Genomic DNA, 21672 nt, shown 5'->3' on the forward strand with positions numbered 1-21672 from the left:
GGCCCCGCTCTGGGCGTCACTGCGCGCCCCGGCTACGCGCGCCCCGGCATCCGCGAGACAGGCGCGCGCCCGCCGCCGCGGGGTGCTCCCGCCGCCGACCCGGGACTGGCAGAGGGTACGCCGCGCCCAAGCCGCTCCTCTGGATGGCGACAGAGACGGCCTGGCGCGCCCGCAGCCTGGGCCCCCAGCGGGGAGGACGGCCGGGCCAGGTGAAGTTCCTGCACTTGGGCCTTCCGCGTTCCCATCCACTGCAGCCAGGGCCTGGAAGGCTGGGGAGGGGACGGGGGCGGCAGACGCCTCCTAAGGTGGGTTCTGGGACTTGGATCCGGAGTTTATTCCAAGGAGAGGGTGGTCTGGGCCTGTTCCCTAGGTGTGCCCTGTCACCCCAAATCGGGCTTGTGCAGTGGGGTCCCTGAGTGCACTAGGAGCACAGCCTCAGACCCCAACAGAGTCACCCTTCATCGGAGGCCCAGCGCCCATGAGGGCTCCTCCTCCACCCAGGGCGGCACTGCCAGGCACAAGCACGCAAGTTCCCTCCGTCCTCTGCCCCAGGATCACTCTACTCGGGCACCTCTGCCACTGCCCCGTGCTTGCCCTCCTGGTTCATCTCCCTGGAGTCCCTGCAGGACCAGCTGTCGGTGGCGTCTCTGGGCTCCCAGTCCCGGGACTGGTCCTATCGAGGTGGGTTTTCTGAGCAGGATGACAATGATTGCAATCTATTTTACTTGCGTAGTCAATGATTCTCATCTGCAAAACAGGTTCACTCCTACAACAAGCTAAGGATGGGAAAAGTGAGCCCTGTAAGGACACAAGGACACTTTCCCCATCTCCAACCCTCCTTGTCATGTCTCATCTGCACCTCCCTCTGCAGCCCAGGAGATAGGCTCCCCAGTTCGGGATGCCCAGATGGCCCTGCTGCCTGGAGAGGCTCTGGCCCCTGCCAGTACCTGCCACAGCAGTGCCCCCAAGCTCTCCCCTCCTGCAGGTTCGTGCACACGGCTGGTAGAACCCCTCCTCTGGAACTCACAAGATCTTCTCCATCCTGCATAGGGCCGGGGGCTGGAGCACCCCAGGAGGTTCTTTTGGAGCTGGAGACCCTTTTCTGAGGAGCCAGTAGAGGGCCTACGAATCAGATGGAGCGACCAGGGAGAAGCAGCATCATGCCTTCATCTTGAGGCCTGGTCCAGGGAGGTGAAGGGATGTGGACTGTCCCCAGCCCTACACTCACACACAACTCATGCATGTAAGCATTCACGCCCCACGCACACACTGCACCACACGCACACACATGTATTTTCCTTGAATCTCTCTCTCTCTCTCACACACACACACACACACACACACACACTTTCTCATCCACACACACAAACACTTTAGGAGAAACTGAGCAAAGAAAGGCATGCTCTCACTGCAAGTCCTCTCACTCACACCCCAGTGGTTGATGTGCACTGAAGCGTCCTTGCCAGGGTCTCTGACGAGATTCTTGCGTTAATATGATTGTGTCCAGGCTTGTTTTCTCCCATCAATTTTCAGTCCTGTTTAATTAAAACACCGACTTTGCTGTTTAGTATCCTCTCAACTGCAGCTTCTCCCTGCTCTCTTTCCTGGCAGGGAGGTGATTCTGCAGAAGTTGGGGCTCCTGACAACTTTGGGGTGGCCATGAGGGACACACCCCTTGCCTCTGGATGTGCTGGGTAGGCCTGGCACCCTGGCAGGGAGGGTCTCCCTCAATGGGATTCCGTGGAGCCACCATCGATGCCCAGGTCTCCACCTCGACAATTTCATTCCTTTCATTGAAGCCTTTTTTCCTCCTAAAAAGGATGTGGCTTTTAAAATGTTACAGATTCCAGTTCATCCTGTCCATCCTGAACTCCTGTGCCAGACATTCCTTCATTCAACCTCTTTATTGTGTACCTACTTGTGCCAGGCACTGGGACTGGTGAAGCCACCAAGACCTAGATTTTCTGTCCCCCGGAAAGTGGCAGTCAGTTTGAGAAACAGACAAGGAAACAAACAATTCCAGTGCAATGTGGCAAGTGTCACAGTGGGAGGGAGAGGAGAGCATCCTCGGAGCAGAAGGAAGGAGCATTTGCCCTAAAATCATGCTCTAGAGTGCAGCAAGGTGTGTGCCAGGGAAGGCTTCCAGGAGGCTGATTTCCAGGCCCTTTTGGTCCCATCCTTAGGACAAACACACACACACACACGTGTACACATATATGCTCATGTGCACTTACACGAACACACACACGCACGTGAACACACATGCACACACACGTGCACACACACGCACAGACATGCACACATGCTTGAACACACATACACACACATGCTTGGAGTGAAAGTTTCCGGAGCAATATTTACCCCAACAATACTCTGATGTTTTCTATTTCATCCTAATTCATTTTTGAAATGCTGGTTGCCCACCCAATAATTTGGTTTAAAGTAATTTTCTTTGTTTAAAAAATATGGTTTAAAGAGAGATGCAGTCTACCTTGACTTTGGGAGGGTACATTGGAGCCTTCCTGCCAAAGGACAGGGGCCGTGGTGACAATGGGGTGGCTGGGGAGGGCTCCCAGGCAGAGGAGAAGGGTGGCAGTGTGGTACCCAGCCTGCTGTATCCAGGAACTCAGACACTGAGGGTTTTGTGGCCACAACATTAGGCCTATGGCGGGGAACCTTGAGCTATGGGAGAGCAGTGCCTGTTTCATTGCATACTGAATATTTCCAGAAAAAGGGAATGGAAAGGGAGCCCTTGGTGCTTATGACTTGGAGCCCAGAATGGTGGAGAGTCTGAAAACGGTGATGCTAGAAAAGGTGAATTCTCCACTCCAGGTTACAAGTAGAGGGACCCAAGGAGTGGGGAGGTGGGGGGAAGGTGTGGGGTCTGAGATCAGATTGAAGAGATGGGGTCTCCCTGGGACAGCAACCTTGAGATGATTACAAAGACACCACCCCCAGGCAGTCCGAAGGCAAGGGCAGGTGCCTGGTCGAGCCCCATCCCGGCCTTGTTCCCAGAGGCCTGGAGAGAGAGACCAAGATGGAAATTGAGGATGGGGGGTGAGCGCAGCCTGAATTCTGTTGCTAGGGAACAGAAAGCTCCACTCTGGATCCCAACACACGCTACGGATTGACGATTTTTCTGTTGTTGTTGATGGACTGGGTTTGATTACTAGCCAGAACTGACAGGAGTTTAAATTTCGAAACCTAAGTAAGTCTATTAAATAATCACACCATCACCTTAACTCCTACCCAAAAGCACAGGGGATGGCAATTGTGTAACCCTTGAGGGAGTCCTCGGCTCTCACCCCACATCAAGCCACCAGTCCTGGGACTGCCTCAGAGGCCTGACCCATGGAAGGGGTGTCCTGTATGACGGGGCACCCAGGTTGGCCGAGGAGGGCAATAGAAAGGGGTGTCACCCAGAGAGGAGGGGCGGCTGACCAGGGTGCGGACCCGGGCACGTATTGCAGTCAGGCGGCGGCCTCGCTGTCCTGCTGGGCATGTGAGCCCACTGCTGGCTGCGTTCTGCTGTGGTCGGCGGGGGGCGGGTTGTTCTCTCTCCACTCCTCTGCCATAAGGGTGTTTTCTATTTGCCATTAGGTTGCAGGTGCCCAGCTGACCAAGGGCTCCCTGAGATCCTGAATTTGCAGCTGGATGTTTTCATGGGATGAGATGTCAGGATGTCCCCACTGATACAGTGGAAGAAAAATGTATTTTATGCAAGGCCAGCGCTATCTCCTAAAGGAAGCACACAGGTCTCTGAACGGCAGGCCACAAAAGGTGGGGGCTGTAGCGGGCTACCGTGCCTGCTCTCCCGGGGATCCGTGCCTCCCTCTGAAAACAGTCGCAGGCTTTCACCTTCCACACATATCCCACGTGCATTTTACCAGGAGGTTACTCTGACAGCTGGGAAGGACCCAGGTTGGCAGAAAGAGTTAAGCCAGCTTGGCAGTGGCTGGGGAGATCCAGGTGAGAGCCGGGGTGCCTGGATTCTCAGGAGCAGCTGTCAAGGCAGGGATGTGGGGGGCTTGGCAGCTATCCAGGAAGTAGAACTGACAGGCTATGGGGAGTCCTGAGTGGTGGGCATGGCAGAGATGTCCTAGGTGACTCCCCAGGCTTCTGGCTGGAGAACCGGGGAATGACTGGGTGCGGTGGTTCATGCCTATAATTCTAGCACTTTGGCAGGCCAAGATGAGAGGGTAGCTTGAGGCCAGGAGTTCAAGACCAGCCTGGGCAACATAGCAAGACCCCCATCTCTACAAAAAATCAAAAAGTTAGGCAGCATGGTGGTGCACACCTGTAGTCACAGTTACTCAGGAGGTTGAGGTGGGAGGATGGCTTCAGCCCATGAGTTCGAGGCTGCAGTGAGCTCTGATTGTGTAACTGTACTCTGGTGTATGTAGGTGATAGAGGAGACCCTGTCAGGAAGGAAGGAAGGGAGGGAGGGAGGGAGGGGAAGGGAGAGGAGGGGAGGGGAGGGGAGGGGAGGGATTCGGAGGTTGAGATGGGAGGATCGCTTGAGCCTATGAGTTCGAGACTGCAGTGAGCTCTGATTGCATAATTGCAGTCCAGTCTGGAAGGAAGGAAGGAAGGGAGGGAGGGAGGGAGGGAGGGAGGGAGAAGGAAGAGAAGGAGGGAGGGACAGAGGCAGGGAGGGAAGGAGGAAGGGGAGGGGAGGGGAGGGGAGGGGAGGGGAGGGGAGAAGACAGGCAGATCAGGGAAGTAGCAGGGATGGCCCTTAAGATGGCCCCTGACAGCTGCTGTGAAAAGACTTGAACACTAGGGAGCTCAGGCACTTCCTCAGCAGCTTCCAGGCCAAGAGAAGAGCCGCAGCACGCAGGAAAGAGAAGTGCAAAAGGCCAAAAGATGCACAAAGAGGAGGGGCAAGGCGCAGCAGGCACAAACTGTGTGCCCCGTGAGGACAGAGGCCACCTCACTGCTGAATTCTCGGCCCTGAAAACAGTGCTTTGCAGAAAGTTGGTAAATGATGTGAATGCATGATTTAATGATAATTATCCATTTTATTGATCCAGTCTAATAATGACAATAAGTAGTATTGCTACATCCCATACTAAGGGCCAGGCACTAGTCCAAGTTCCCCCATATACTCACGCACTTAATCTTCATAACAGCCCTAGGAGGCAGTCGATACCTGGATTTAAGGACATGAACCTGGGGCAAGGAGGCATGCAGGCAGTTGTCCTGGGATTTTTAGGCAGCCCTGGGAGCTGAGGTTGGGACCCAGGTAGTCTACTCCAGAGAACCTGCTCTGAGGACTGTGCCCACGGCCTCTCATCACCAAATCACGTTCACTAAAAAAATACAAAATGGAGAGACAAACCAAAGGAATATAGAATGTTCCTCCATTCTGCCACACTGAGTTCACCACATTTAGCATTTTGTTAATATCTTTCACAACTTTTTCACTTTTTCACATACACGTTCATCCTGTAAATATTTCGTAAACAGTTTTCTTAGTACATAGTGAATATTATTTCGCGGAATTATATATTCTTCCAGAACATTGTGTTTTCCGGCAGCCTGAAATTCTGTAACACATAAATACTGCCATTTATTCAATCAACCTTGGTTTTTGGACATTCAGACGATTTCTGGTGTTTGGAAAACACTTCAGAAATGAACACGCTTTTACTGAAATCACTTTGTATATTTATGGTTATTTACAGAAAAAAATTACAGAGCTAGAATTGTTAGGTCCAAATAATGATATAATTTTGAGGTCTCGCTGTATATTGACAAATGAATTTCCAAAAATATTAATATTAATTTGCATCCCTGTGGACAGCGCATGAGAGGATCCACGTCCGTCTGTTCACGTCAGCACCAGATATTATCACTGGCACTAGTATCTTGGACGATTTTGCACGTAGGAAGAAATTTTACTGTTGTTTTCATTTGCATTTCTCTAATAAGGATTAACAATTTTTATGTATGTCATTTTAGTAGTATGTAGTCTTTAGTAGATCAACTGTTTATAATCTTTTTCAAATTTTCTCCTAGTGGTTTTGTCTTTTATTATTGATTCTTAAGAACTATTTCAATTCATTTGTGGGATATATTCCTTTAATTTTGGAGGAATTTAAAGCAGAAAAAAATAAAACAAGAATGTCATCATATAACAATATGGTTATAATCATGTTACAAATCATTTTTTTCAGTTGTCTTTGTCGAATGTGTCACGTGTCCACGTTTCCTCTTGGAGGTTTAAGTATGTTGTCAGTGGGGATGTGCCAGAGGTTCTCATCTTTTGTATCTCGGTATTTTAAACAGCTTCATGGAGGTATATTGTTAGGGGTTCTTCAGGGAAACAGAACCAATAGGGTGTGTGTGTGTGCGCGCGTGTGTGTGTGTACAGTGATGCATCACTTAACAATGGGAATATATTCTGAGAAATGTGTTGTTCAGCGACTCTGTCGTGTGAACATCATAGATGTTGGTGCTTAACCCAGACCAATGTGGTGCATCCTACTACACACCTAGGCAATATGGTAGGTTGTGGCTGTTGCTCCTAGGTTACAAACCTGTACGGTGTGTACTGAGTACTGTAGGTGATTGTAAGACAATAATATTTATCTATCTAAACATAGAAAAGCTACAGAAAAATATGGTATTGTAATCTTTTTTTTTCTTTTTTTGAGATGGAGTCTCGCCCTCTGGCCCAGGTTGGAGTACAACCTGTTGGTGCAGTCTCAGCTCACTGCAACCTCCACCTCCCGGGTTCAAGCAGTTCTCCCTGCCTCAGTCTCCTGAGTAGCTGGGACCACAGGCACCCGCCACCACACCCGGATAATTTTTGTGTTTTTTGGTTGAGACGGGGTTTCACCATGTTGGCCAGGCTGGTCTCAAACTCCTGACTTCAGATGATCCACCTGCCTTGGCCTCCCAAAGTGCTGGGATTACAAGTGTGAGCCATGGCGCCCAGCCAGTATTGTAATCTTATGGGACCGCCCTCATATATGAGGTTCATTGTTGACCTGAACATCATCATTCAGCACATGACTGTATATGTAAGGAGAGAGAGAGACTATCTGGCTCATGGAATTGTGGGGACTGGCAGGTCTGGAATTTGCAGGGCAGTCCAACAGCTGAAGACCTAAGAAAGAGTTGATGTTGCAGCTCAAGTCTGAAGGATTCTATAAGCAGAATTTACTCTCCTGTGGGTGATCTCAGTCTGTTTGCTTTTAAGGCCTTCAACTGATTAGACGAGGCCCACCCACATTATGGCAGGTCATGTGCTTTACTCAAAGCCTACTGATTTAAATGTTAAGCACATTTAACAAATACCTTCACATTAACATCTAGACTGGTGTTTGACCAAACAACTTGTTACTGTGGCCTAGCCAAGTTGACTCATGAAACTAGCCATCATAGGAGGTGTAATGGGCATACAACAACTGCATATATTTAAAATGGACAATTTGGTAAGTTTTGACATATGCAGATACCAGTGGAAACATCACCACCATCAAGATAATGAATATATCCATGCCATCACCTGCAGGCGTCCTTTGGCCCTTTGTCAGTCCTCCATCCCAGGAAATTGGATTCTATCATTACACATAGGTTAGTATTTTCTGTGAGATTCTAAAAAATGGAATTATCCAGTATATACTCCTTTTTTTTTTCTGACTTGGGTGACTCAGCATAATTATTTTGAGATTCATCCACGTGACTACATGTATCACAAATAGTTCATTCCTTTCTATTGCCGATCCCGTACCATCACGTGGATGTACCAGGTGTCCGTGTACTTACCTGTGATGGACATTTGGGTTGTTTACTCTTTAGACTATTAGGAATAAAGCTGCTGTGAACATTCATGCATGAGTATTTGTAAGAGCACATACTTTCTTTTTGTGTGTGGATAAATAGCAAGGAGCTGAATGGCTGGATCAGATGATAGGCATACATTTAACTTTTTATTAACTGCCAAACTCCTTTCCAATGTGACTGCACCATGTGACATGTGCCGCGGCCATTGTGAGGGCTCCACTTGCTCTGCATTTTGGCCACGTCCTGGCATAGTTGGTCTTTCTGATTATAGTTGTCCTAAGGGGTAAGAAGTAGTATCTCATATGGCATTAATTTGGTTTTCTCTAATGACTAATAATATTAAGAATTATTTCATGTGTTTATATGCATCTTCTAGAGTGAAGTACTCACAGTTTTCAATTTTCTTGACTTCTGAGATTTCTTTATATATTCTAGATGCAAGTCTTTACGAGACGTATAATTTGCAAATATTTTTCCCAGTCTATGGCTTGTCATTTCATTCTCCTAACAATGTCATTTAAAGAGCATAAGTTTTTAATTTTGATAAATTCCAGTTTGTCAACTTCTTCTTCTATGGATTGTATCTTTTAGTGTCATATTTAAGAAATCTATGCCTAGCCCAAGGACATAAAATTTTAAGGTATATTTACTTTTGTAAGTCTCATAGTTTTAGGGTTTACAGTTAGATCTGTGACTCATTTTGAGCAAATGTTTGTAATGTTGTGAGTTGTAGACACAAGTTTAATTTTTTTGCATGTAGATTTTCAATTGTCTTAGCATAATTTGTTTGAAATATTATTCTTTCTCCACTGAATTGCTTCTGCCTCTTTGTCAATAATCAGTTGCCAATATTTGTTTGTGTCTATTTCTGGACTCTCTATTCTGTACCATTGATCTATTCATCTAACTTTATGACTTTATGCACACTGTCTTGATTACTAGAGCTTTATAGTAAGTCTTGAAATCAGTTAGTGTTAGTACTCCATTGTCTTCTGTGTAAAGAGGTTTGTTGGTGCTTCTAGATCATTTGCATTTTCATATGAATTTTAGAATCCGTTTGTCAATTCCCATGAATTAGCCTACGGTTTTTTGGTTTGTTTCTTAGGTTTTTGTTTGTTTGTTTGTTTTTGTTTTTTGTGTTTTGTTTTGAGGCATGGCAGCTGGTACTACAGGTGTGTGACAACACACCCAGCGAATTTTTAAAATTTTTTGTAGAGATGGGGTCTTGCTTTGTTGCCCAGGCTGGTCTTGAACTCATGGCCTCAAGTGAGCCTCTCGCCTCAGCCTCCTGAAGTACTGGGATTTCAGGTGCAAGTTACTGTGCCCAGCTGTTTACTGTTTTAAAAAAAAAAAAAACTGGGATTTAATTTAATATATACATCAATTTTGAGGCAGAATTGGCATCTTTACAATATTGAGTCTTCTGACCCATAGACACTGTGTCTCTCCATTTACATAGGTCTTATTTATTTGATCTCAGCAGTACTTTGTAGTTTTCAGTGTACAGGTCTTTCTCATCTTTTGTTATATTTATCATATTTTCTGTATTTTAAATAATATTTTTGCTATTATTCTAAATAATTTTTATTCTAATTTTTGATTGTTCCTATTATATAGACCTACATTTCATTTTTATATTCTTGTATCCTACCACCTTGATAAACTCGGATATTAGATCTATCATTTTTTATTGATTCCATCAAATTTTCTACATAAACAATTCCAACATCTGTGAATTAAGAGTTTCATTTTTTTCTTTCTAATCCGGATGATTTTCATTTCATTTTCTTGCCTCAGTGCATGGGCCAGCACTACAAGTGTAATGATGGTATTAATAGTGGGAAGAGATATCATTGTCGTATTTCTTATCTTAGCAATAAAACTTTCAGTCTTCCACCATTAAACATGATGTTAGCTGAAGATTTTGCACAGCTGCCCTTTAGGGTTGAGGAAATTCCTTTTCATGCCTAGTTTTTGGAGAGTTTTTTTTCTCAGAAAGGATATGAAAATTTCTAAATGTCTTTTCTGAGATCATCATATCTCTCCACTCACATTACTACTTTAGTTGTATTTTTATTTCCATTCAGTTTAATACTTTCTTATTTTTCCTTTGATTTATTTTGACCCATACATTATTTAGAAGTGTGGTAGTCTTTAAACATTTATTTTCCAGAGATTTTCTGTTATTTATTTCTAGTTTAATTTTATGTTGGCAAATAACATACTTGGTGTGACTTGAATTCTTTAAACTAATAATCTGATACTTGTTTTATGCCCAGAATACGGTCTATATGGGAAATGCATCATATGCACTTAGGAAGAATAAAAACACTACTGTTGTTGGGTGAGAAGTTTTCTAAATCACCATTCCATCAAGTCAGTTGATAGTGTCATTCAAATCATCTATTTCCCCAGTGACTGCCAATTATTGAGAAAGGGTCTTTGACACATTTGACTGTAATTGTGGATTTGTCCACTTTTTTTGCAGTTAATCAGTTTTTGCTTGAAATATTTTGAAATTATGTTATTAAGTGCAAGATCATTTAGGGATATCGTGCCCTCTTGAGAAGCAGATTTTTCTGTCATTGTAAAATGATCCTATTGATCACTGTAAGAAGTCTACTTAGTCTGAAATTGATATATTCACACCAATAATATAGCATATGTTTTTCCGTATGTTTACATTTAAAATATTTATGTCCTTTTTTTTGTGGTGAGTTTTGAGGAAACAAGTTGAGTCTTGATTCTTCATCCAGTCTCACAATCTCCACATCTTAATGGAATATTCAGACAATTAAATTTACATTTAATGCGATTATTTCTTTGCTTAGATTTAAGTCTACCACATTGCCAGATATTGTATGTTTATGCAACCTGTTCTTTTCTTTCTTTTCCTGCTTATGCTGTCTTCTTTGTATTAATTGAATATTTTTATGATTGACTTTTGTGTTTTCTTTTTGACTTATCAGCTATAACTCTTTGCTTTATTATACTAGCGTTTGCTTCTCATATCTAGCTTTACTGTGCCATTTTGAAGGCATATTATTTTGTCACTTTACTTGTAGTATCAGTGATCCATATAGTTTCTACTTTTTTGTGTTCTTATTATTTGGAGGAGATTCATTTTTCTACCTGTATTAGTTTCCTTCTGCTTGAAGGACTTCTTTTAACATTTCTTGCAAAACAGGTCTGCTTGTAAGTAATTCCTTCATTTTCTGAATAGCTCAAAAATGTTTATTTTGCCTTCATTGAAAGATATTTTTTCTAGGCATAGAATTCTAAGTTGACAGGTGATTTGTTTCAGTACTTTATCAATGTTGTGCCACTGTCTTCTCTCTTGCATCGTTTTCAACAAGAAATCTGCTGTTTTTCTTGTTTTTGTTCCTCAGAATGTAATATCCTTTTTATCTGGCTGCTTCTAAGGTGTGCTCTTTTCTTTTTCTGATTCCTCATTTTTTTGATGACGAAAATTGTATATATTTATCCTGTACAACGTAATGTTTTCAAATGTTTATACATGCGGAATAACTAAACTGAGCTAATAACGTGCATTACCTCACCAAGTTATCATTTTTGTGATGAGAACACTTAAAATCTACTGTTACCATTTTTCAAGAATACAATATATTGTTCTTAACTATAGTCACCATGTTGTACGATAGATACCTTGAACTTGTTCATTTTTTACTAACTAATTTTGTATTCTTTGACCATCATCTTCCCAACCCCTCTATCTTCTAACCCTCAATCACCCCTGGTATTCACCGCTCCATTTGATCATCATGTCTCCAACACCTCTGCCCCCCAACTCTCCACTACCCCATTCTAATTTCTATTTCTAAGCAGTCAGCTTTTTAAAATTCCACATATAAGCAAGATCATGTGAAAAGAAACAACAGAATGAAGAGACAACTGACAAATGGGGAGAAAATGTTTACAACCTTACATCTTATAAGGAGTTAATATACAAAATATATAAGAACCTCAAACAACTCAGTAAAAAGAAAACAAGTAACCCAATTCAGAAATGGGCAAAGGACCTGAATCAACATTTCTTTAAAGAAGACACCCAAATGGCCAACAGACATATGAAGAAATGCCCAGAATCACTAATCATCAGGGAAATGCAAATTAAAATCACATGGAGATGTTATCTCACTGCTATGGTTTGGATTTGTGTCCCCACCTAAATCTTATGTGAAATTGTATTTCCCCATGTTGGAAGAGGGACCTGGTGGGAGGTGATTGGATCGTGGGGGCAGATTTCTCCCTTGCTGTTCTCATGCTAGTGAGTGAGTTCTCATGAGGTCGTCTTGTTCAAAAGTGTGTAGCAACCCCCCTTCCTCCTGCTGTGACCACACAAGACGTGCTTGCTCCCTGTTCACCTTCCACCATGATTGTAAATTTCCTGAGGCCTCCCCAGCCATGCTTTCATAGAGCCTGTGGAATCATGAGACAATTAAACCTCTTTTCTTTGTAAATTACCCAGTCCCAGGTATATAACAGTGTGAGAACAGACTAATACACTCACACCTCTTGAAATGACTATTATAAAAAAGATGAAAGATAATAGTGTTGATAGGGATATGTAAAAAAAAGGAACCTTTGCACACTGTTGGCGGGAATGTAAATTAATACAGCCACTGTAGAAAAGAGCATGGAAGTTCCTCAAAAAAATTCAAAATAGAACTACCGTATGACAGTAATGATAGCAATCCTACTACTGGATATATACCCCAAAGAAATTAAGTCAGCATATAAAAGAGGTATCTGGCCAGGCGTGGTGGCTCATGCCTGTAATCCCAGCACTTTGGAAGGCTGAAGTGGGCAGATCACAAGGTCAGGAGTTCAAGACCAGCCTGGCCAATGTGGGGAAACCCTGTCTCTACTAAAAATACAAAAAATTAGCTGGGCGTGGTGGCAGGCACTTATAATCCCAGCTACTCAGGAGGCTGAGGCAGGAGAATCACTTGAACCCAGGAGGTGGAGGTTGCAGTGAGCCGAGATAGTGCGTTGCACTCCAGCCTGGGCAAGAAGAGCAAGACTCCGTCTCAAAAAAAAAAAAAAAAAAAGAGAGAGAGAGAGATCTGCACTCCCATGTTCATTGCTCCGTTATTCACAAGAGCCAAGATAAGGAATTAACTTGTGTCCATCAACAGATGGATGGATAAGGAAAATGTGGCATACACACAATGGAATACTATCCGGACATTAAAAAGAAAAGAAATCCTGTCATTTGAAACAATATGGGTGAACTTAGAGGAAACTAATTGCAATAAGCCAAGCACAGACAGATTTTTCTCTTTATTAGTGATTTTAGAAAATTGATTATAATGTGTCTTGGTGTAGTTTTCTTCATGTTTCCTGCATTTGGGATTCTTTGAGTTTCTCGTATCTGTGCATTCATAATTTTCATCAAAATTTGGAAATATTTCAGTCATTATTTCTTCTATTTTTTTCTGTTTCCACCCTAGTGACTCCCATTACACATCATCTGAAGTTATCTTACAGCTTAACAATGCACTGTTTATTTTTAAGATTATTTCCCTCTCCTTTTGAGTAGTTTATATTGCTTTATCTTTTAACTCCATTAACCTTTACTTTTGCAGTTTATAATCTGCCATTAATCCCAAGAGTGTAGTTTTCAATTCAGACCTTATATTTTTATTTCTAAAATTTCAATTTATGTCTTTTTATATGTTCCATGTCTCCAGTTGGCTTTGTGAACACATGGATTACTGTTTCCATAACTTTAAAAATGCCTTTTCTGTGTCAGTCCTGGGTTGGTCTCAATTGATTGATTGATCTTCTTGGGTGCTGAAATTTCCTGCTTTATAGCATTCATTCTTGGTGGTTTTTGATTGGACCTCAGACAGTGTGAGTTTTGCTTGTCGAATGCTGGATATTTTAAAATTTATGTAAATATTCTTGAGTTATGTTCTTGGTTGCAGTTAATTTACTTGGAAGCAGTTTTATCTTTTGGGGTCTTTTTGAGATTTTTCAGGGGGGAGCAGGATTATGGGGTGTAGGGCTAATTATTCCCCACATTGTAGTTGCTCTACCCACAGCCTCATGAACCTTGATACCTTATCTTCTCATTAATGGGAACAGGCATTGTTCCTGGCCCTGTGTGAACAACTGGGACTAATACACCTAATTCCTCTGGCTGGTTCTTTCTCTGGCCTGGGGTGATTTTTCACATGCATGCACTGAGGAGTTCTCACCCGAATACTTTAAGAGGGTCCCATGCAGGACTCCACAGTCCTCTCTCTGGACAGATTTCACTTATGGAGTCCGCTGTGGGTGAATGCTAGCCATCTTTGCCTCATTACACTCCCAGCTTTCTCTCCTCAACACAGTCCAGGAGGCCTTGCCTGGTTTGGTTCTCCCTGCACCGTAGCCTGGGACCTTTTTCCGGTTTCCTTCTCCCTGCACCGTAGCCTGGGACCTTTTTCCGGTTTCCTTCTCCTGGCACCGTAGCCTGGGACCTTTTTCCGGGAAGCCAGGTGGGGCGGCCTGGTTTGTTCTCCGTCTTTGAGGAATCACTGTTCTTCATTGCCTGATGTTCACTGTCTTTCAAACCGTTGTTTCAGGCATTTGGCCCATTTTTTTGGTAGTTTTGGGTGGGAGGGAATATTCAGTCACTTTCATTCCATCATTTTTCGAAGCAAAAGTACTTCTTTTTTGCATTTCGTGTAATAAAAAATGTTTTACCCTGGGAAATATGAGATAAGATAGTCATTCTTTCAGTTGCTCCGAATCCGAAGGATGGAGCAGAACCATCCCCTGCGCTGGAGCCCTGGATGAGAGAAGACCGTCAGCATAGTTCTGTCCCCAGGGTCTTCCCAGTGCTGGGGACAGTCCTCATAGGTGTGACATGTGCCTCCACAAGGAATGTCTGAAGTGCAGGTGCCATTGTTTGCTCAGCTCGGAGAACACTTCAGAGCAGGAGATGCCAGCTGGTTCCAGATGGATGGGCAGGCATTCCTGGGGCAGGTGGGGTGCTAGGAAGGCCCATGCGATGCAGGAAGCAACTCACATAAAGGCAAAGAGATGGAGGTGCAACCTGTCCAGTGAAAGGAAGTCCAAACCGCGTGGCAAGACTGGAGCTCAGGGTGTGAGGGGAGAGACAGTGGGACCTGACCCTGGAAGCGCCCATCCTTCCACCGTCAGGCAGGGGTGAGTCCAGCCGGACCTAGGGGCCTTTGGTAGGTACCCCTGAACACAGCTATAGGTGGGGCCAGTGGGCTCACAGTCCTGAAGGAGGGCCAGGCCGGAGCTCAGGCAGAAGGTCTGGAATCAGGGGTGGAAGGAGGTGGAAGGAGCAGCAGGAGACCGACCCAGGAGAAGAGTTGCCGACCCGGAGCTCCTCTGAGCCAGGGCAGGCACGGACACTGGCTTTTCAAGGCACAGCCCCGGTGGAGTTTTTGGTTGGCACGGACATGGATTGAAGGGTCATGACAGAGTAGCCAGACGATAGCCAGAGCCACGCAGAAACCTTTGAAATGTGCTTAAAGATTATACTGTTGGGGAGGCTGAGGCAGGAGAATCACCTGAACCCAGGGAGACAGAGGTTGCAGTGAGCCAAGATCACACCACTGCACTCCAGCCTGGGCAACAGAGCAAGACTCTGTCTCAAAAAAAAAAAAAAAAAAAAAAACAGCTCTGGCCCGGTGGCTCACGCCTATAATCCCAGCACTTTGGGAGGCCAAGGCGGGCGGATCATGAGGTCAGGAGTTCGAGACCAGCCTGGCCAACAGGGTGAAACCCCATGTCTACTAAAAATACAAAAATTAGCTGGGCTTGGTGGTGCATGCCTGTAATCCCAGCTACTCGGGAGGCTGAGGCAGGAGAATCACTTGAACCCAGGAGGCAGAGGTTGCAGTGAGCCAAGTAAGCCAAGATGGCACCACTGTGCTCTAGCCTGGGTGACACAGCAAGACTCCGTCTCAGAAAAAAATACATATATATATTATACTGCTGGTGCGAGAAGGCAGCCAGAGGGCTTCCGTGCAAATTAAGGAAGTGTAGACACATCCAGCTTTGGGGGAGGAGCCAGGAAGGACCTGGCATCACAGATGCTGGAAGGAGAAGGAGGGAAGGGTGTGGTCCCCAGGCAGGAGACGCAGGTGCCATATGAGGGGGCCTTCTCCTGGGGGAGGGCAGCACCAGGGGACATACATGGGGAGCTTCAGGGTGATGTGGAACTTAGGGGTGCAAGCCTCATTTTTCTCCATGAAGAGGGGAGTGAAATCACTTTTGGGGGTGGGGAGACAGTGGTCCATGAAGGATAAGTGGAGCTTCGCTCCAGCTGACTGGAGGCCCCGAGCACAGGGGAGGACAGTTAGAGAGATGTGGAAGGAAGTCAGGGACAGAACCACCAGGAGCGGAGCTTGTGTGAGTTCTTGTGCAGAGCTTCTTCACTTGAAGAAAAGTTCACAGCAAGGGTTCTGGGTGTCCCTAGAGGAGGCCTGTTCCTCAGGCACGCCTGCCCTCTTGCTGTCCAGTTCTTGCCCCTGACCTCTGACCAGGCTGTACTTTCCCTTGGGGAACTGCTCCTCCACTCCTTTGCCCGTGCGTGTCGGGTGACACTAGTCCATCCCTGATGTCAAAGCTCATAGGGGCTCACATGGGCCGGCCAGTGACTGGCTCCAGTATGAGCCACTTCCAGTGCTTTTGCAGAAATTGCTAGAAAAGGAGCACAGTTTGGCCACTGGCCCTGCTACATGTGGGACCCAAGCCCAGAGCTGTCCAGAAGCACTGGGAACAGGGAGCCTGTGTGAGGACAGAGCCTAAGGTGGAAGTGACTGCAGATGACGTCACTGAGTCCTGACCCTTGAGGATGCACCCTTTTTCTGCTCCTCGGCATTTTTTACAACTGTGCATAGACATTTCCCTTTATGAAGAAGTGGGTTTGAGTGATGTCTCCAACTAGTGATGAAAGATGCTAGCCACAACAAGGTCATTGGTCTCAGATTTGCTCAAGAACATAGCAAAATGTCCAGGACAGGGGATGAACCAGGCAGCCTCTCTCTCCGCCACCAGAGCCTCCCACTGCCTCTCAGAGATCTCGGGGTGGTGAACTGGCCTCCGACGAGCCGCGATGACATGCCCGCCTGCACACAGCTCAGCGGCTTCTCACTGGGGTGAGTGACCACTCCAGGGCTGGGCACACTGTCCCATCAGGCCGCCATCCATCAGCCAGACAAACCCCTGGGCACCACACCAGGAAGACCCCCTGAGTTCCTGGGCCACGTTCTCGGGAGAATCTGTCTCCCTTCTTGGACATTGAAGCTGAGAGATTCATGGGCCGAAGTTTTTTCAGGGGAGCTGTCTTTTGAATTATCGTGTAATTAAGATGCTAATGGCTGTTTATGGAACCTTCTCTTCTCAGTCCAAGTGCTTTCTGAATAATAAGAAACGTCCCTTTTGTGATGGTGGAAAGTAGCACTGAGAGCTAAATCCTTCATTAAATCACCATTTGCATCTTTTTTTCCTCTTATAATAAAAAGGAATTTACTAATGCTCATTATTTTTTTGTTGTGTGAATAAATTGTAGGGAATTCTTCTGCTTACAATCCATTTCTTTTGTGAATAAGGATAAACACCTTAATTCCTCTGTGGGGCATTGGAGGACGCCCCCAGAGAGCAGCTTCTTAATCAAAGTCTTTTATTTTTTAAAGGAATTTTGCAAACTTTGTCTAGAAACACAGGCCAGGGCCTCTCCAGGGCTGGCCCGAGGTCTCCCTGTGGCCACTGGCTTAGTAGTCCCAAGTAACCCTGCATTCAGCAGCCACAGCCTGCCCAGGGCCCGCTGAACTGCAAGGCTGAGCCAGAGGCTGTGCACCAGGAGCCTGTCCTGTTCACTCTCCAGATGGGGCTGAGGCCAAGTGAGACAGTGCAGCCCGTTCAAGGTGACCCAGTGAAACGCAGGCAGGCCTGGGCCGGGAGCCAGGGCTGAGTCTCCGTCCTCAGCTCCTTTGCTGCTGCCCGACATGGCTGCCACATTTTGTTACAGTCAAAGCAGATCTGGTCCCTCGCAAGCCCCTTTCCTGTGGCTGCTTCCGGGCCCAAACCCGGCTCAGTGGGCGAGGCAGCCCAGGACACCCCAGAAGGCCATCTGCACAATTGTAGTTGTCAACCTAGAGGCCTGGTGACAAGGTGTGTGGAGTGGGATGAACCCGGTTGTCACCACTGCGGGTGGCCCCACACGCCACCATGGCCAGGCGGCATGGACCTGCCCACTGCCACCTCCCTTGAAAGGACCAGCACTGCCGTTTGCTGTCACCAGGTGGCCAGACGAAAGGACCCTCTGAGATATCCCCCTTCACAGTCTCGTGGAAACCAGGATCCCCACGTGCCCCGTGCTCATGCCCTTCCTGGACTCCAGGAGCTCTATGTCTGGACCTCCCTATGCTCGTGAGTCCCCACTCAGGGCACAGTGGGGAGAAACCAGTGGAAATTCAGGGCATCTGACTCGACCATTTTCCCACAACCCCAGGGGCTTTGGTCACAGAATTCCACGGCCGACAGGACCTTCGAGGCCAATTTGCTCTCTTTCCTCCCAGTCCAACTCCTGGGGCCAGTGGCAGATGCAGGTCAGCAGAGCTGAGTCAGTTATTGGGGTGAGCCTCGTCCAACCCACAGCGGCGAGGTCCGCATAGGGCCACACTCTGGCCACCCCGGGTCCTTCTCCATCCTGCCTGGGGGAGGGGTCAGGTGCTCCCGGCTGCCTGGGGCCTGCGGCACCCAGCCCCACCCTCCTGGGAGAGGCGGCAAAACAGGTGACCACAAAGCAACAGAAATTTATCCTCTCGCAGCTCTGGAGACCAGAAGCCAGAAATCCATGTGTGGTGTCCACAGGGCTGCGCTCTCAGGAGGCTTCTCCCTGCCTCTTCCCACTTCCAGTGGCTGCAGGAGACCCTGGGCTTCTAGGCATCTCAGTCCCGTCTCTGCCTCTGTGGCCACATAGCTGTCTCCCCTTTTCTTTGTGTCTTCTCCTTTTTTATCTCTTAGCTGGACACCTGTCATTGGATTTAGGGGCCAACTGAAGAGTCCAGGATGACACCATCTCGAGATCCTTAACCTAATGACAAAACCCGAAGACCTTTTCATTAAGTAAGGTCCCTTCACAGATTCTGGGGTCAGGATGCACACACATCTTTTGGGGCCACCATTCCATCCACTCAGCCCCTTTTATCTGATGAGAAAGGTTTCTCCATCTGTCTTTTCCAGACTGTGGCCAGGGCAGAGGCGGGAGTTTCGCTGCCCACGTGGACAGCTCACTGGTGCCGTCCTGTGGGGCAGCCGTGCCCAGCTCCCATCTCAGCTGTCCCTTTTCCCAGGCAGTGTCTACCCCTTCCCTCGGTGCCCTCCATGATCTTCTGTGACCTGGAGTTTGTTGTCAGGCCATACAATTTCCACCATGAGCTGTGGACACTCATGCAAATCACCTCACTTTTCCAGGTACAACTTGAGCTCTCATCTGCGTAACTGAAGGCTGTACCCAGGGCTGTAAAGAGTGAAAATGCATCACCAAAGCATGGGCACCTCCTGCAGTTCTCCGTGGACGTTTGGGAAGCGAGTGAACTGCCCTGTGTTTGGAGGAGGTCAGAAGGTGTTGGGCCTGAGCCATGGGCTGCCCTGGGCCTGTGTCGGGTGGTGCATCCCAGAGGAATGAAGCGGGAAGGGCATGCACGTGGGGTCTTGGCAGCCCTGGACCTGGCCTAGATGCAGCAGCCTCCTGGTAAAGCGAAAATGTCCCATTGGCTTGCCATGCTTTGCTTAGCCACCCGCACTTCACGGTTGGACAAAAAGAAGATTTTAAACAGCCTTGCCAGATATCAGAGTTGGGGATTTGGGGTCCATGATAGAAGAAAGTAACATGAATTGCTTTCAACACATCAATCAGCAAAGAGCATTGATGGATGAAGAGGACATTGATAAATGGGATGTCCTCCTGCTGAAACTCTGACTTACAGTAAAGCGGGGAAACCCACAGAAGCCCAGTGGAAGTTTCTGGAGCCAGGAGCTGCACTGACTCTCTCCGTGGAGGGTGTGGAGGGGTAGGCGGCTGTCAGCCTCCAGCCCAGAGTGGAGAGCACCTGGGCACATGTGTGATCAGAACCCACATGGAGGGAGGCCAGGGTCCAGCTTCCCTCCACTCTGGAACACAGGAGGCCCCGTCCCCAGGCCGTGGCACACGAGGGAGGAGTAGGAGCTCTGGCAGCCTCAGAGGTGTGTGCCAGGCTGCAGCCTGTTAGATATTCCCTAGGAGTGCATCGCCTGGGGTCCCCCGGGAGGCAGAGGGGGCGAGGCCAGGTCCACCAGCCTGTGGGAGGAACAGGGGTGAGGCCAGGTCCCCCAGCCTGTGGGAGGCAGAGGGGGCAAGGCCAGGTCCCCCAGCCTGTGGGAGGCAGAGGGGGCGAGGCCAGGTCCACCAGCCTGTGGGAAGAATAGGGGGTGAGGCCAGGTCCCCCAGCCTGTGGGAGGCAGAGGGGGCGAGGCCAGGTCCACCAGCCTGTGGGAGGCAGAGGGGGCGAGGCTAGGTCCACCAGCCTGTGGGAGGCAGAGGGGGTGAGGCCAGGTCCACCAGCCTGTGGGAAGAATAGGGGGTGAGGCCAGGTCCCCCAGCCTGTGGGAGGCAGAGGGGGCGAGGCCAGGTCCACCAGCCTGTGGGAGGCAGAGGGGGCGAGGCCAGGTCCACCAGCCTGTGGGAGGCAGAGGGGGCGAGGCCAGGTCCCCCAGTCAGAAGCTTGTCCCAGCCAGCTTGCTGTGTGACTCTGGCCTCAGGGGGGAATGTTATCTAAAATGTACACAGTGGAATCCAGGCAGTGCTCACCCTTCCCGCTGCGCCCTCCATGGTCTTCTGTGACCTGGGACTTGTTGGTCATTGGCAGAAACGGAAGACACGTTAATATTACTGTAAAAGGTAACGTTGTCCCCTAACTGGCTCAACTGTCCGAAGACCCCCCTGCTGTTTCTGCTCTTCCTTTGTGACTTGGCCTGGTCTTTCTTCTTCCAGGGTGGGGTCCCACTGACTCCTACACAGCCCCACCCTGGTTCCCTCACTTCCAGGCTCCTGGTCCCTCGGGGTTCTACGGCTGAGTCCTCCGTAGCCACTATACACAACCCAGGGCTGGGCCTGCCCCACGGCATAGGACGAACTCCTCCAGGCCTCTGGGAGAATTCCTGGACTTTCACCTGCATGATTCAGAAGGAATATTTTTTCTCTTTCCAATATTAATGTTTTTAATTTACTTTTTTTTTCACTTTTCATTGTAACTGCTAAGATTTTTCTAATTGCCATCCCAACTGCTTGTAGACTTGACCTGTTTCTTGCAAAAAAAGAAAATCATTAAATACAATTAAGACTTCATTCTTCTATTTCTTCAGTCTACCAAACGATTATATACTCTTGATTGTAGTTGAAGTCAAAAGAAAAATGTACCCAGAATCCTGTAACACTTACAAATTAAGTGTCTTAATTTTTCAAGTTCTTTCAGGGCTTGCCATATGCGTGTATTATTCTTGCATATTGCATATTCATTTTCTATTATTTTTAATACATAATTCTACAAAATAAGTATTCTTCATGATATGGATTTGTTTGAGAATTTCTTAATAAAAGATGAAAGTATTTGTTATTTAAAATTCTATCACTTAAAAGCAATTGCAAGGGTTTTCTATGAAGACAGGTTAGAGAATTCACCTTGTAATAACCCCCTTTGCTCCATACTCCTGGAAATGATGCCTCGTTCAGATAAACAACAAGGAATAGCTGGTTTCCTGAGTCCAGAGTCGGGCGCAGGTGCACAGGGTTGAATCCTGCCCAAAGACGGTGACCAGAAACGTCAGAATGGAGGTTGGGACAGGCTC

The 21672-nt window shown here is 47.1% G+C and overlaps 1 long non-coding RNA gene across 2 annotated transcripts; it reads left to right on the forward strand.

The window, feature by feature from the left end:
* The first annotated feature begins 54 nt into the window (after positions 1–54).
* LOC141407782 (uncharacterized) lies at positions 55–21438 on the forward strand. Of its 2 annotated transcripts, XR_012418337.1 has the most exons (3): positions 55–305; positions 502–681; positions 19261–21172. It is a non-coding gene; the product is annotated as an uncharacterized lncRNA (long non-coding RNA). The 2 variants fall into 2 exon arrangements; XR_012418336.1 differs by lacking the exon at positions 502–681 and having other exon boundaries at positions 19261–21438.
* The last annotated feature ends 234 nt before the right edge of the window (positions 21439–21672 follow it).

This window comes from Macaca fascicularis, chromosome 10 (assembly GCF_037993035.2).
Source record: "Macaca fascicularis isolate 582-1 chromosome 10, T2T-MFA8v1.1".
NCBI classification, from domain to species: domain Eukaryota; kingdom Metazoa; phylum Chordata; class Mammalia; order Primates; family Cercopithecidae; genus Macaca; species Macaca fascicularis.